Source organism: Oratosquilla oratoria, chromosome 18, assembly GCF_046742065.1.
Source record: "Oratosquilla oratoria isolate Oo_2021 chromosome 18, ASM4674206v1, whole genome shotgun sequence".
NCBI lineage: Eukaryota > Metazoa > Arthropoda > Malacostraca > Stomatopoda > Squillidae > Oratosquilla > Oratosquilla oratoria.
The window spans coordinates 56,182,257-56,197,463 of record NC_134794.1 but is presented as its reverse complement, the minus strand read 5'-3'; the positions used below and the strand labels follow the sequence as shown (position 1 = coordinate 56,197,463).

The following is a 15,207-nucleotide window of genomic DNA, read 5'->3' as shown; positions in this document are numbered from 1 at the left end:
CCTCCACTCCCTTTCCTGCCACATTCGCATCCAAATATCAAAAGCTATCCACTTCCTCCGGTCTCTCTCCTTGTTGGATGGTGTGTTCACAACATATGGTTAGCGTCCGAGTGGTAGCGGCTTCTCTGGAGGCGTGGAAACAAGCGAGCGGTTTTTTTGCTTTAATATCTCCCGCTCTCTGAGGAGGAACTGTTCATTATATACATCAGTCCGGCAAGGTTGCCGACAAGGGAAAAATATTCATATGGTCGCTGTTTCCAGCGAGACTAGACATCGAAATGATTTAATTTTACATACAGGGATAACAGAGAATGATGATACTTCACTTGTATTATTTATATATATGTGTCCGATTGTGGACTGGTGCGAAAAATAACCTTGTGGAAATTGTCAAAAGTAACCATACGACGCCGGGGAGATATATCTATGACATGAGTTGCTAAAGTATCAAAGCCTCAGAGACAATTACACTGAAGTATGAAATCAGAAACTATCACAAAATTGACATAAAACACTTTAGCATAGGAAGAAAACATTAAGGGAATGCAAGTAAAAAAAAATATATATAGACAAGGGAGAGCCTTGTACAACTTGCAAAGCACTACAAGAAGGTAACAATGGACGTTATACAAATCCTTGAGAGCGGATTATACTCTCTCGCTGATAATACTACACTTTGCCCCAGTGTCTACTGTTACAGAGATAGGTATTTGGTCCACATGACAATGAAAGGAAAGGAATTGGGAGGAGACAGCAGCAACTAAAGGGATGACTTTGGAATGGTCACAGTTAGTCAGTCTTTGGAATTGTGATATGGGCGCTAGTGAAAATGGGACCGAGTATGTTTAGGGACTAAACTATTGTCTACTCGAAGCTGCAAAATCTTGGAACGCTGATAAGTAGAATGGCTACACTCTCCATGGACATGACAGTAGCTAGACTGTGCCTGAAATGATAGTCTTGATAAGTCATGAGCAAGAATAGAAAAGAAAGTTGTAAGACATCTACGTGCAGGAGTCTGCTTAGACATTTGCTCATGACACTTGCGAAGGAAACGGTAAACACTAGAATGACCTACTTTGTTACAATACGTGCATTGAAGTATAGTAGATGTAGATGTAGGAGTACTCTGTGTAGGCTTCGAAGACAGAGGAGGTGATGAAGAGGTACTCTGTGTAGGTGTCGAAGACAGAGGAGGTGATGAAGGAGGAGGAAGACCCTCCGTAGTCTGCTGTAAATGGCTAGGGACTGCAGGTGCTAACAAGGCGCGATGAGGCAACACTTTTAACTTCCTAGAGAGGTCCTGGAGCCGCAGCGTCTACGTTGTGGGACCCCCCCAACCCCAAGAGTTGCGGGCCAAACGGCAGCAACCACCCCTGGCCATCAGCTCTACGCAGGTGGCACTAATCCCCAAGAGGAGCTACGCCTACCTTGGGGAGTACCACAATCCTTTTTCCCAACATGCAATATTACGTTTCTTCTGCACCGAGGGGTGATTTTCCGGCGATCACCCCTCTTCTTCTACTTTTAGCTGGAGATGTAGAGAGCAATCCTGGGCCCACCACAAAATACACATGCCCAACATGCTCTAAACCCATTACTTCGAGCAGACAGACAAAGGGCTCAGTTCAGTGCAATATGTGCAAAAACTGGGCCCACCTCACTTGTACAACACTTGCTGACACAAACCAATACACAAACACTTGGACATGTTCTACCTGCCCTCCAGTAACCCCACTCCCACCTCCCCAACCACAGCCAGCACCCTCACCCACTCCCAATTTCCCTCTGCCCTTACCCCCGATTAGTACTCCCCTTCCTTTGTCCCCGATCTCTCCTTTCCCCCCCTCTGACCCAGATCCTACACCTTCCCCACTACCACCCCAACCTCAACCCCAAACGGCAACATACAACACATACAAAACACACAACATCAACATATTACAACACAACATTGACGGTATTAACACGAAAAAACATGAACTTGAACACTTTCTTAAACAACACAACATACACATTGCGATTTTACAAGAAACAAAACTAAGACACTCACACAAAACACCATCATTTCATAATTACACCACCATCAGACAAGACCGGACTGACGGCTATGGCGGTGGACTCATCACCCTGATCCACCACTCCATCTGTTTTGTGGACACAAGTGCCACAACCAAAATTCTCCTCCCTACCACAGATAACACAACAGAAATCCAATCCATTCGAATCCGCACGGGCAACAAATCAACACTGACAATAGTTAGCATGTACATTCCCCCCCAATCATCCCCCACAGTTCCAGACACCTTCAGGCTTCATTTTAGCCAACTAGCCTCAATCCCCAACCTGATCATGGGTGGAGACTTCAACGCCAAGTCGACTGCCTGGTATGTCGACAACCCTGACACAGACAGAGGGCTTGATATACAGACTCAGTTTGACTCGTTGACTATCATGAACAACACACATAATCATACACATATCCCACACCAAGCCCTCTACACTCCCTCCTCTCCTGATATCACCTTTTGCTCCCCCTGCCTAACCCCAACAACATCATGGAGAGTGGTCGGAACCCTTGGCTCTGACCACCTTCCAATCATCATCACCACCAAAACAAGATGCACCCCAGTTGGCCACAGACACACTTACACCAATTACAAGAGAGCTAACTGGGAAGCTTTTATTGAAGAGACAGAACAACATTTTGAAACACTTATCTGTACACCAATCACAAACATAAACAATGCTGTGCACAATCATACAAAATGCAGACAAGAGATACATCCCTAGAGGCAACAGAAAATCACACAACCCCAACTTCACACCAGAAATCCAAAGCCTCATCAGACAACGTGACACACTTAAACACGGTACCCCCACACCTATCCCTCAAAACATAGCAGACCAAATACAAACACTAAACACTGTAATTGCCAATAAAATACATGAACAAAAAACACAAAATTGGCAAAACTTTATCAATACACTTGATCACAAAACAAACACCAGCAAATTGTACAAAACACTCAACAGCATTACACTATCCAACAGTAACACTACACGCTCTCACGCAGCAATAATCACAACAACATAATCTACCCTCAAACAGACAACAAGCAAACGCACTCATACGTCATTTTGCACAGACAAGCCATCTCACTTCTCACCCTGACGACCGACGCACCATTCGACGTAAGAAAGACTTTCCCACAGACTCAGACTATATACCCTTCATAGACAGTCAGACAAAACTCATAATACATAGTCTCAAGCACTCATCTGCCTGTGGCCCTGATAACATAAGCAACATCCACCTAAAACACATTGGACCACAAGGTATACATGCACTCACAAACATTGCAAACTACAGCTATACCCGACATCTGGAAGCATGGTCAAATAATCACCATTCCAAAACCGAACAAAGACCCAACAATCCCAACATCGCACCGCCCAATCACACTTCTCTGCACCCCCTCTAAAGTCATTGAACGCCTAATACTTAAACATGTTACACCACATATTCCCCTTGCTGACTCACAACACGGTTTTAGGCCACTACACTCACACAAAGAATTTTAGATGGCATCAATTCAGATAGGCCCCACCAAAGAACACTTCTTATAACATTAGACATTAGTAAAGCTTTTGATGCTATCCCCCGCCACAACCTAACAAATAAAATATATAACACAGACATGCACAATAACACCAAAAGATGGCTGGCCAATTATCTGGCAGGTAGGAATGCTTACGTGTCATATAATGGCCAATCATCGCACATCAGAAACATTAAGAACGGAGTACCACAGGGCTCAGTTCTATCCCCCACACTATTTAATCTATACATGCATGACTTACCCACGCCAGACACCTCAGAAATACAAATCTCTTCCTACGCAGACGACATAACAATCACATGCACACATCGTAACACAGACAAAGCTGCAGAAATAATCCAGCCATACCTTGACACACTCAACACATGGTTCATCACAAACAGACTCAAAATAGCTCCAACCAAATCTACAGCAACACTTCTCACAAACTGGACAAAAGAACACAAATACATACCTCATCTCTACATCAACAACACTCTAATACCACACACAAACACACCGAAAATTCTTGGTGTAACATACGATACATCCATGTCTTTCAAACAACACATCACAAACATAAAAAACAAATGCACACCCAGACTTAACGCACTTAAGTCAATCACTGGAACAACATTTGGACAAAGCAAAGAAACTAATATAACAATATACAAACAATGCATACGCTCAGTGTTGAATTATGCGAGTCCTGCATGGGCTCCTAATCTCAGTGAGACACACCACAACACCCTTCAAATCATACAAAACAAAGCCCTAAAAACAATTACAGGCTGCACAAATACAACACCTACAGACCATTTACACCATGAAACAAAAGTCCTCAAAATCAAGGACCACCTCGACATGAGAGGCACACAAACACTTGCCGCAGCCACCACAAACACATTACACCCGCTACACTACATAGCAGAACACCCACACACACCAAGAAACATTAAAACAACACCCAAAGACCTTTATCACGCACAGATACTCTCTTCTCTTCCTCCACAACCACCAAATACCAGCCTCCGGAAACATATTCATAATCATATCACTCACCGCTCCATTAACACACTGAAAGACAACACACTGCTGCATGCCAGACCCCCTGATATCCACCCTTCTGAATCCTCTCTCCCACGAAAGGACAGAGTCCACTTGGCCAGACTGCGGTGCGGTCACCACCCAGCACTTCTAAGCTACCAGAAGAGGCTGGATGACCGCATTGTGAACAGCTGCCCAGGATGTAACACTTCACCCCATACCATACAACACATAATGGAAGACTGCATTATACACAATCATGCACGCAAACAACACAACATACGCTCTATAAAGGATTTGTGGGAAAACCCAGTTTCGGCTATGGCATTCCTTGGGGAGACGGGACTGCTCGGACAGACAGTCTAGGGAACGACAACAACAACAACAACAACAACAACTTCCTAGAGAGCTTTGTAGCAAATAAGAGTAAAGATTCATCTGGCTAATAACTAAGAGAAGAAGCAATCCTTCGTTCAGAACGGGTAAGAAACAAGATGTAAAATAAATATTCCAAAACAAGTCGGAGTCTATTCATTGTTTTCTGTCCAAAGTGAGTGTATCAAATAATCTAATGCACCAGAAGCCACTGCACTGCCTCTATCTTGAGCACGCATAAAATCCTCAACGCCCATAGAGGAAGCAAGCACATCATGCAATCTGTAGCATCAGAGAAAATTATCACCTATCAAGTTACCGTTAAATAGCTTATGAAAATTGGCCTTGAAAGTGTCGCAATCATAGTTTAAAGTTCTAGGGTTGATGCATGAAGCTGACATCATCTCAGAGGCTAGTGAATTGGGAACAAGTTGAGACTTTACAAAATAAAATTTATCTGCCCTGTAATAGCATTAGTGTTGATGATACGAATTTTGCATTACTGTAAGAGAGCAGATGCTGGGTAATTAGGATCTTTCCCCGAGGATTTGACCACAGAAGGGTCCTGGTGTAATAGTGTAGGAGTGGGGTGAGACATATTTGGGGGTGTGCCATTACGTTACCTTGAAAAAAGGATGGGGCTTTGTCACTAGACATATTACAAAGTGGGGGACCGGTATGACTCGACAACTTATAAGTAACATATATACAAATTGAAATTAGTTATACAGATGTATACTTCTAGAAAATACAAATAGACTTGTAACTGTCATCTGCTTGGAGAAGAAAACTTGCTTCGTGAAGTAGTATCCTCAGAAGACAGGATAGGAGACCAGTGAATGCAGTCTGGCTCTCGTCCACACAGGGAGCAGTTGAAGATCAACAGCTACGCACGTGATCCTGGCTCACACATCTCTACAAATATACGGTAAATGAATATCGAATATACATAAAAATATATTGTTTACATGGACTAGCCCCTCACAATACACGAGACTAAATGATAAGGGAGAATGGCAAGGGGTAACAATAATATTCAATGTGGGCAAGGAATGAAGCAAGTAATTAAAACCGCGTGGGCCCGAAAATCAGTACTTATTTAACAACATCCACACGCCCATCGATATAAACATATCTATAATGTTACGGAAGACGTTAAGGAGTCTCGGAACACGCTGATGGTACAGCCAGGCGACAAGGCACAAGCTGGAGACAAGGCACAAGTTGGAGACAAGGCACAAGCTGAGACAGGGCACAAGTTGGAGACAAGACACAAACTTCAAAGGCGATAATGGTTGTGGTGATGTACCTCAAATATGAAACAATCCATGTCACACTTTCCACTTCCACAATAATTTTATTGCAAGTTCGTAATCGTTCCATGGCACTGCCGTAAGTTTGGTAGGCCAAACCTAGCTGGGGAATTAAAAAAAAAAAAAAAAAAAAAAAAAAAAAAAAAAAAACATGCGGGTGCACAGATTTAACAAGTGCACTATTGCAAGTCATCAAAATTGTCTCATATCGAAAAAGAATTTCGTTTAACCGTTGCCACCATAATTGTTCTAGGTAATGGTGGCAATTAGAAATGTTTGATTTTTATAACATAATGTACACACACACACACACACACACACACACACACACACACACACACACACACACACACACACACACACACACACACACACACACACACACACACACACACACACACACACACACATATATATATATATATATATATATATATATATATATATATATATATATATATGTACATATATATACTATACTCTGTTGATTGTCAGGCCGGACGACCCATCACCACTTTCGTTATGCCTCTCCAGATGGTTCTATCCTCTGCCAATTCTTTCCAATCCTCTCCTGGCGCCACCGTCTCCACGTCCTTCTCCACTCCATCCATCCATCTGTACCTGGGTCTTCCCAGTGGTCGTCTGCCCTGTACTCCTCCTTCCATCACCTTCCTTGGTAGTCTGTCTGCCTCCATTGGAAGCAGTGTTCAGCCCACCTTGCTCTTCCCCATACTTCATCCTAAATGTAATGTTTTCCAGTCTGATCTCTAATTTTCTTGTTATATCTTTGTTTCCATCTAACTTCTTCTTCATCATACACTGGGCCGAGGATTCTTCTTAAGATAGTGTTTTCGAATATTTCCAGTCTCTTCTCCCTTTGTTTCGTCAGTGTCTATGTCTCACATCCGTACAGGACCGTTGGTTTTATTACAATGTTATATGTTTTTGTCTTAGTTCGTCTGGTGATGATCCGAGTCTTCATTACAGATGCCAGGGCATGGTAACATTTGTTTTCTACAGCTATTCTTTCGCTTATTTCTATCTTCAGTTCATTTCTTTCACTGACAATGAACCCCAGGTACTTGAACTTATCCACTTTTTTCACACTTAGTGATCCAACTTGCTCTTGTCCTGGTGTATAATTGCCATTTCTACTTAGCTTCATAATTTCCGTTTTCTGCTCATTGCATTTTAGGCCTAACTGTTCTGCTGTTCTCTGGAAAACTGTAAAGATCTCGTTAATTTCCTCCACAGTCTCGGCCACCACGTCCACATCATCGGCGTAAGCAAGGGGGATAATCTGATCATTGGATAAAATAGCTCCCCCTGGATGGTTGATAATCTGCCTGACAACTTTCTCCAGTGCAAGATTAAATACTAAAGATGACAGCATACATCCCTGCCTAAGGCCACTGTGTATATTGAAGCTTTCTGTCTCTTTCCTAACAACTCTTAACGTACATCTGCTCCCTATTTAGCACGTTTTGATGATGGATATTAGTTTAGCTGAAATACTGAGTTCTGCCATTAGGTACCACATTGATGGTCTGTGCACACTATCATACTTGTCTGAAATCTACAAGGAGCTGATATAGGGTCTCATCATATTCGTAATATTTCTCCATTAGATGGTGGACTCTGACACGGTACGGAACTGGATAATTCTTTACTAAGTCCATGCCTGTCTATTTTATGTCCCAAATAAATAACTGTCCTGCAAAAATAAAAAAAAATCAAGTTTCACTTTCAATCCTGCTTCAACTAGTCTTGAGAATACCAAATCTAATTTCTTAAAGTGCTCAGCCGCTGTTTAGGAAACTATTAAAATATCATCCGGAAATACATTGGCAGTGTTTCCTAACAGCCCATCTAGAGCTGTATTCATTAATCTCGTGGACTATTACATAACCCAGATGGCATTTGTTTGAACGCATAGTGCCCCGTTGGTGCTGAAAAGGCTGTGAATTCTCGTGAGTCTTCATGCAACTCGATCTACCAGAACGCAGGCTTGATATCTATAGTGTTAAAATATATATTCTCGGTTTCCAAACTCCTAAGAATGCCTCCTATTGCCGGTAACGGTAATCTGTCTGTTTATTTAATTCCCCATAATCAATAACTGGGCGTATGGTACCATCTGATTTTGGCACCAGAATTTCTTGAACATGTGAGTTGGGTACGCTATATGAGATTTTATTTTCTGTTGGTCTGGACCGCTCTGCCCCGCTATTATCCAACCTATCACTGTTATTTACCTTATCTATTTCAAGAGATTTTCTTATTACTGTTACTGGCTCTAAGTCTGGTTGATTTAAAAATGGGACTAACTGTGATTTCACTAAGATCCCTAACTCAGCAGGACATATGATTATGCTCTCTTTTCTCAAGGTTGCAAATCCTATCAATGAATAATGGATTGGTTCCAAGATTTTCACTTCTGGTTGCAATTGGATTAAAATTTTGCTAGTTATAACATTAACTACAGATCCTGTATCAATAGATATTTGAATAGGTTTATTGAACACTCTACCCGCAGTGAGAGGTCCTACAGAAGTCCTTCCAATTGTTATAGTCAGTTTACAATTGTCTTTGATGTTGGTGTTTTCTTTCACCCTTCTATCACTCTTGTCCCTAACACAGTACTGTCTATATGTATATCTATGGTGAGCTCTGTAGTGCTGTTTTATTCTGTGTCTGGGGTTTTTCCTTTTGTTTCTGGGTGAATACGAAAAACTGGCATTACTCTACAATCCTATGTTCAATATCCTATCCTCTGGTGATACAGAGAGTTGGGTTTCTACAATGACCATCATATTTGCAGTTTCTGCGAATAGTTTCATAATAACACTCTTGTGCTTTATGTCAACATTTATTACAATTACAACATTCAATTCTAGCATTCCTTGATGTGCTTCTAACTCTAAGTTCAGATCCTCTGTTTCTGTAATCACTTCTAGAGTTCCTAGTTTCTCTCTATTGTTGTATTTCCACTGCCATCACATATGGAGTAATTGCTTTATTTTCATTGTAACCTTGAAGAAGGTAATCTCCCGTAAATCCATTGTTTGTTTGAGATCTTTATACAACTTTTCTGCATTTATTTAATTGAATTATGTAGTTATAATGCATACATACATATACCAAGGCTTTTCCCCCTTACAAGGGAGGTAGCCAAAAAGGAAAAGGCATAAAATCATTCCCACCCATTCCATCCCTGAATACACTCCACACCCCTCCACCCTCCCTCTTAACTTAGCACCTCCCGGATGACGGGTCATCCCTGCACCTTGTCCACTGCCCTGGGTCAGAAGCAGTGTCGCAAGACACAGCACATCCACAGCAAGGCCGCTTCATTAAATCGGCGACCCTCCTCTCCGTCCCCCCATGCATAAAAGGAGAAGACGGGGAGAAATCCCTTCGGGCTGCGTCAAATTTTGCTCACACATACTACCTCACCCCCCATCCCCCCGTCCATTCCACCTCATGCATCACAACATCATCCATATACAACCATTCTCCATTCACCCCTGTCTTCTATCCTCTCCCGTCCTTCCTCAACGGACATTCCCCTCTTCCCCAAAGCCCCCTTCACCCCATCCATCCACCTCATCCTAGGACGTCCCTTCAAGTTCACTCCCCCCACATCTGCCTTCCATACCTCTTTTACTAGTCTTTCTTCACTCATTCTTTCCATGTGTCCAAACCATCCTAATACTCTTTCATCAACCCTATCTCCCAACTCCCTTTCCACCCCCGTTCTCCTCCTCACCTCCTCATTTCTCACTCTATCTAGCCTAGTAACCCCCATCATACTTCTCAGACACCTCATCTCAAACACATTCAAACTCCGTCTCTCTTCCTCTCTTATGTTCCATGTTTCTGCCCCATACAGTAATAATGCAAATGCTATCAATTTAGTAACCTGAGAAACTTTTATTTTGTCACTAGATGTTTCTATCCGATCTGAATCCTTCAACACATATATCATTTGTCTACCTATATCTACGAGCCTCATCTACGGGCCTCTTACACACACACACACACACACACACACACACACACACACACACACACACACACACACACACACACACACACACACACACACACACACACACACACACACACACACACACACACACATATATATATACATATATATACATACATATATATATATATATATATATATATATATATGCATATATATATATATATACATATATATACATAAACATACAAATATATATATATATACATATATATACTATATATATATGTATATATATAAATATATACAAATTATATATATATATGTATATATACACATATACAGGGTGACACAGAAAATCGAGAACTTTTAACAAACCAATAAAAGTAGAAGAAAAAATTATTGACAGCAATTGAACCACTATAACTTGCCTTTTAAGAGACAGTGATCCAAATGTTCAATGTCTGAAAATTACGTCCTGTATATGCCGTCCTCCCGTACGTAGGCATTCTTCCAACCTGCTGCTGAGGTTTCACATTTCTCACTGCAACATCTCATCTGGGATATCACGATATTAGTCTTGAATTCTTTGTTTCAATTAATCCATTGTCCTTGACCGAGTCGTGTAGGGCCGACTCTTCGGGTAGCCCCGCAAGAAAAAAAAATCACAAAAAGGACAAATCCGGTGATCTTGGAGGCCAGGGAATATCACCGAATCTTGAGATGACACGGTTACCGAACAATTCTCGCACGGCTACCTTGTAGAGTGCGATGACGCACCATCCAGTTGAAACCAGGTTTTGTGAAGTTTTGGAAAATGGTCCAATGCAGGTGCAACAAAATAGTTGCAACATCTCAACATACCGAACCGAAGTGACAGTCACTGTGCCCCTCTGTTCATTTTCGGAAAAGTAAGGTCTGTGTGACGAAACTGCACACCATACTGTCACTTTGCTGACGTGTAAATGACGTTCATGAACTTCATTAGGGTTGCTCTGTCTGCCCAATAACAATAGCTCTGCTTATTCACGTAACCTGTGCGATGAAAGTGGGCCTCGTCTGATATCCACAGCTTGTCCAGAAATTCATCGCCGTCGTTTATGTTTGTCATGATTTGCTGACAGAATTGTTAACGCAACTGGTGATCGTTCTCCTTCAGTTGTTGCACGATCTGCAGCTTATACGGATAATATTTGATATCAAAAGGAAGAATTTGGCGAACACTCTCTCGGGACACACTGACTCCTGCTGCTTGCTTACCAACTGAACACCGTGGGCTCCGTAAGACTGAAGCGCGTACAGCTTCGATATTCTGTGGAGTACGAGCAATTTTCGGTCGTCCTGTCGTTTTTTTTTCTTTCTTTTAGAGCAGATCCAGTCTCTTCAAATTTTTTAATCCAAGTTTTTATCGCGTGTTTCGAGGGAACCCGACCATGTCGTCTTTAATTGAAAAAACGTCGGACCTCCCTCTGCGCACCTTCCAAACTATCATTGTTCTTACATACATACATACATACATACATACATACATACATACATACATACATACATACATGCATACATACATACTTATACACACACACACACACACACACACACACACACACACACACACACACACACACACACACACACACACACACACACACACACACACACACACACACACACACACACACACACACACACACACACACACACACACACACACACACATATATATATATATATACATATATATATATATATATGTGTGTGTGTGTGTGTGTGTGTGTGTGTGTGTGTGTGTGTGTGTGTGTGTGTGTGTATGTATGTGTGTATGCATGTATATATGTACGAGGGTCATTCCAAAAGTAATGCCTCCTATTTTTTTAACTAAAAAAGTTGAGGAGTTACGAAGACGGGAGTGACACCATTAAAACGAGCGACCTTTTGTGCTCCAGAACTTATCTTTCTACGTAGTCACCACCACTCTCAATGCACTTTTGCCAGCGATGACCGAAAGCCTTGATGCCTCGGTCGTAAAAGTCAGCGCCTGCCGAGGCGGTCCATTTTTTCACGGCTGCGATTACGGCGTTGTTGTCGGAGAAACGCTGCCCACGTAATGCGTCCTTCAAAGGTCCGAACAAGTGGAAGTCTGACGGTGCCAGATCGGGACTATACGGTGGGTAAGACAGCGTCCAGTCGAACTTTGTCACACATTCCGTGGTCTTCAAATGTTTCCCTTTTCTCTGGTCTTACACAGACAATCCGGGTCTTCAGCTTGGTCAACGCTTCAACGCAATGGTCAGAGTTGACAGTCGCCCCTGGTTCCAAGAAATCCAGGAGGATGACGCCCTTCCTGTCCCAGAAGACGGTGCACATCACTTTGCCTGCAGATGTCTGCGTCTTGAACTTCTTCTTTGCTGGGGGAGTGTGAGTGGTTCCATTCCATCGACTGCCGTTTGGACTCCGGCTCGTAGTGGTGACACCACATCTCGTCACCAGTGATGATGCGGTCCAAGAATCCGTCACCTTCGGTTTCGTACCGATCCAACAAGTCCTGACAGACATCCCGTCGGTGGTCCATTTGGCCCTGCGTAAGCATTCGTGGAACCCACCTAGCACACACTTTGCTGTATCCTAGGGATGGCAACATCGTCTCCATTGCACTGACACCCACATCCAACTCTAGACGCATTTCATTCACCGTTATCCACCGATCAGCGCGGAGGAGTTGATCGAGGCGCACTTTGTTTTCCTGCCGGGGTGGTGGCCGTGCATGGGCGTCCGGAGCGCACTTTGTCACTCACATCTCTGTCGCCACTCTGAAATCGACGAACCCATCTCCTAACTGTGCTGACATCAACTGCATCGGCTTCGTAAACGTTCATCATGCGCTGGTGAATGTTGATTGGTTCAATTTTTTCTGCATGGACGAATTCAATGACTCATCTCTGCTTCTGACACACGTCCATGACAGGGATTACTTTTTTAGATTGTCACACCATCAATATCTACAACAGAGAGATGAAACTTTCAGGTCATGAGTGCATAAGTTGTCATCATAACAATGCTATTTATAATCCCCTCGGATCCAAAATAGGAGGCATTACTTTTGGAACGACCCTCATGTATATATATATATATATATATATATATATATATATATATATATATATATATATATATATATATATATATATATATAAAAGCGAAAGCAAACTGTTAACCGCCCCACTTCATGATTACTAAATGGCGAGAGTGTTTACAGCTCAAGTCCCCTGTTCCGCAGTACTGCCAACTATACATGGCTGCCACTACGCATTTCAAAAGTTTCCGTTTTTCTGTGCCTGCCTGTATATGTATATATATGTATATATATATATATATACATATATATATACATATGTATATATACATACATTTATGTGTGTGTACATATATATATATACATGTATATATATATATATATATATATATATATATATATACACACACACCAAGAGGTTTTCCCCCTTACAAGGGGTGGTGGGGAAAAGAATACTGCCAACAAGTGTTCTCACTTGAGTAGTATAAAAAAAAAAAAAAAAAACACGGGACGGGGATAGGACTAGACATCCTACTCTCTGTAGCCCCAAAGGAGGCATTCCTAAAAAAGCAAAGACATTTGAGGGTCTGGGAGGAGTATTCCCACCAGAGCCCTAAGGTTTGGGTGTTTTAATGTGTGTGGATGTGGTACAGATGAGAATAAAAGGGAAGAGATAGGCAGTATGTTTGTGAGAAGAAAGGTGAATGTGTTCGCATTGAATGAAACTAAGTTGAAAGGGAGGGGTGAGTGTGAATTTGGGAGTGTAGTTAGGAGGGTGTCAGGAGTGAAAGGAGGACGAGGAAGAGAAGGGGTGGCTATACTAGTAAGTGAAGAGAGAGATAAGAGTGTGATGGAGTGGAAAGAGATTTCTCCAAGGTTAATGTGGATGAAAGTGAAGCTGGCAAGGGAGATATGGGTCTTTGTAAGTGCACATGGGCCTGGTAGTGAGAAGAGTGTAGAGGAAAGAAATTTCTTTTTATAGATTTAAATGAGTGCGTAGAGGGCTTAGGGAAAATAGTCATTGTAGTGATATTAAGAGATCTCATTGCTAGGGTAGGGAGTGGAGAGTTGATGGTGGAGAGTTGAAGGTGGAGGTCTGTCTAGAGAATTGATAATAACAAATATAGTGTTTAGGAAGAAAGTCAAGCGTAAGTACACATGGGAGAGGGTGGTGGATGGAAGGATGGAAGATAGGTCTTTAATGGACTATATAATGGTAACCAGGAGATAAGGAGGGAGAGTTTTGGATGTACATGTTCATAGGGGAGATAGTGGGTGAATATAAGATTTTTTTGGTGGAAGGTAAATTAAGAGTAGAGGATAGATGGAGAAAGGAAATGATAGACAAAAGATGCAGCTTCAGCACTTTACAAACACATCAGCTAACAACAACAAAACATAGACTGGGAGGGTACGAGAGTGATGCACAGAGACAACTCGAAGAAAAGAAGATTGTTCCTAGAAACCTGGACGACAAAAGAGGTTAACGTAAACAGGTGCATATACTTAAATCCAATCTACGTAGGCACAATGAACACGACGACAGATTCATCATAGTGTGTAATCAGTGTTAATATCTTGAGCGAGAGAACATAAACTTTACAAAGAACACAAACCGGCGTGTTTATAAGGTTGGGTTTACAGTGTCTATGAACGTGACATGACTTATTTCCTTTATTCGTGTAAGTGTGTATTTAATTGATTTTTTTTACTTTGAATTTAAGAATGTTAATAGGAACAATTGTAAGCAGTTGTCTGTGCAAGGTTGTGACCAATTGTCTGGTGTGAATGAACATAAAGTGTACGCCA

At 41.9% G+C, this 15,207-nt stretch overlaps 1 protein-coding gene across 6 annotated transcripts in view; it reads left to right on the top strand.

Annotated features, from left to right (window-relative positions):
* The window catches only part of LOC143035250 (ATP-sensitive inward rectifier potassium channel 12-like), a 309,593-nt gene that overhangs the window by 154,114 nt on the left and 140,272 nt on the right, over window positions 1-15,207 (top strand). The window lies entirely within an intron of this gene.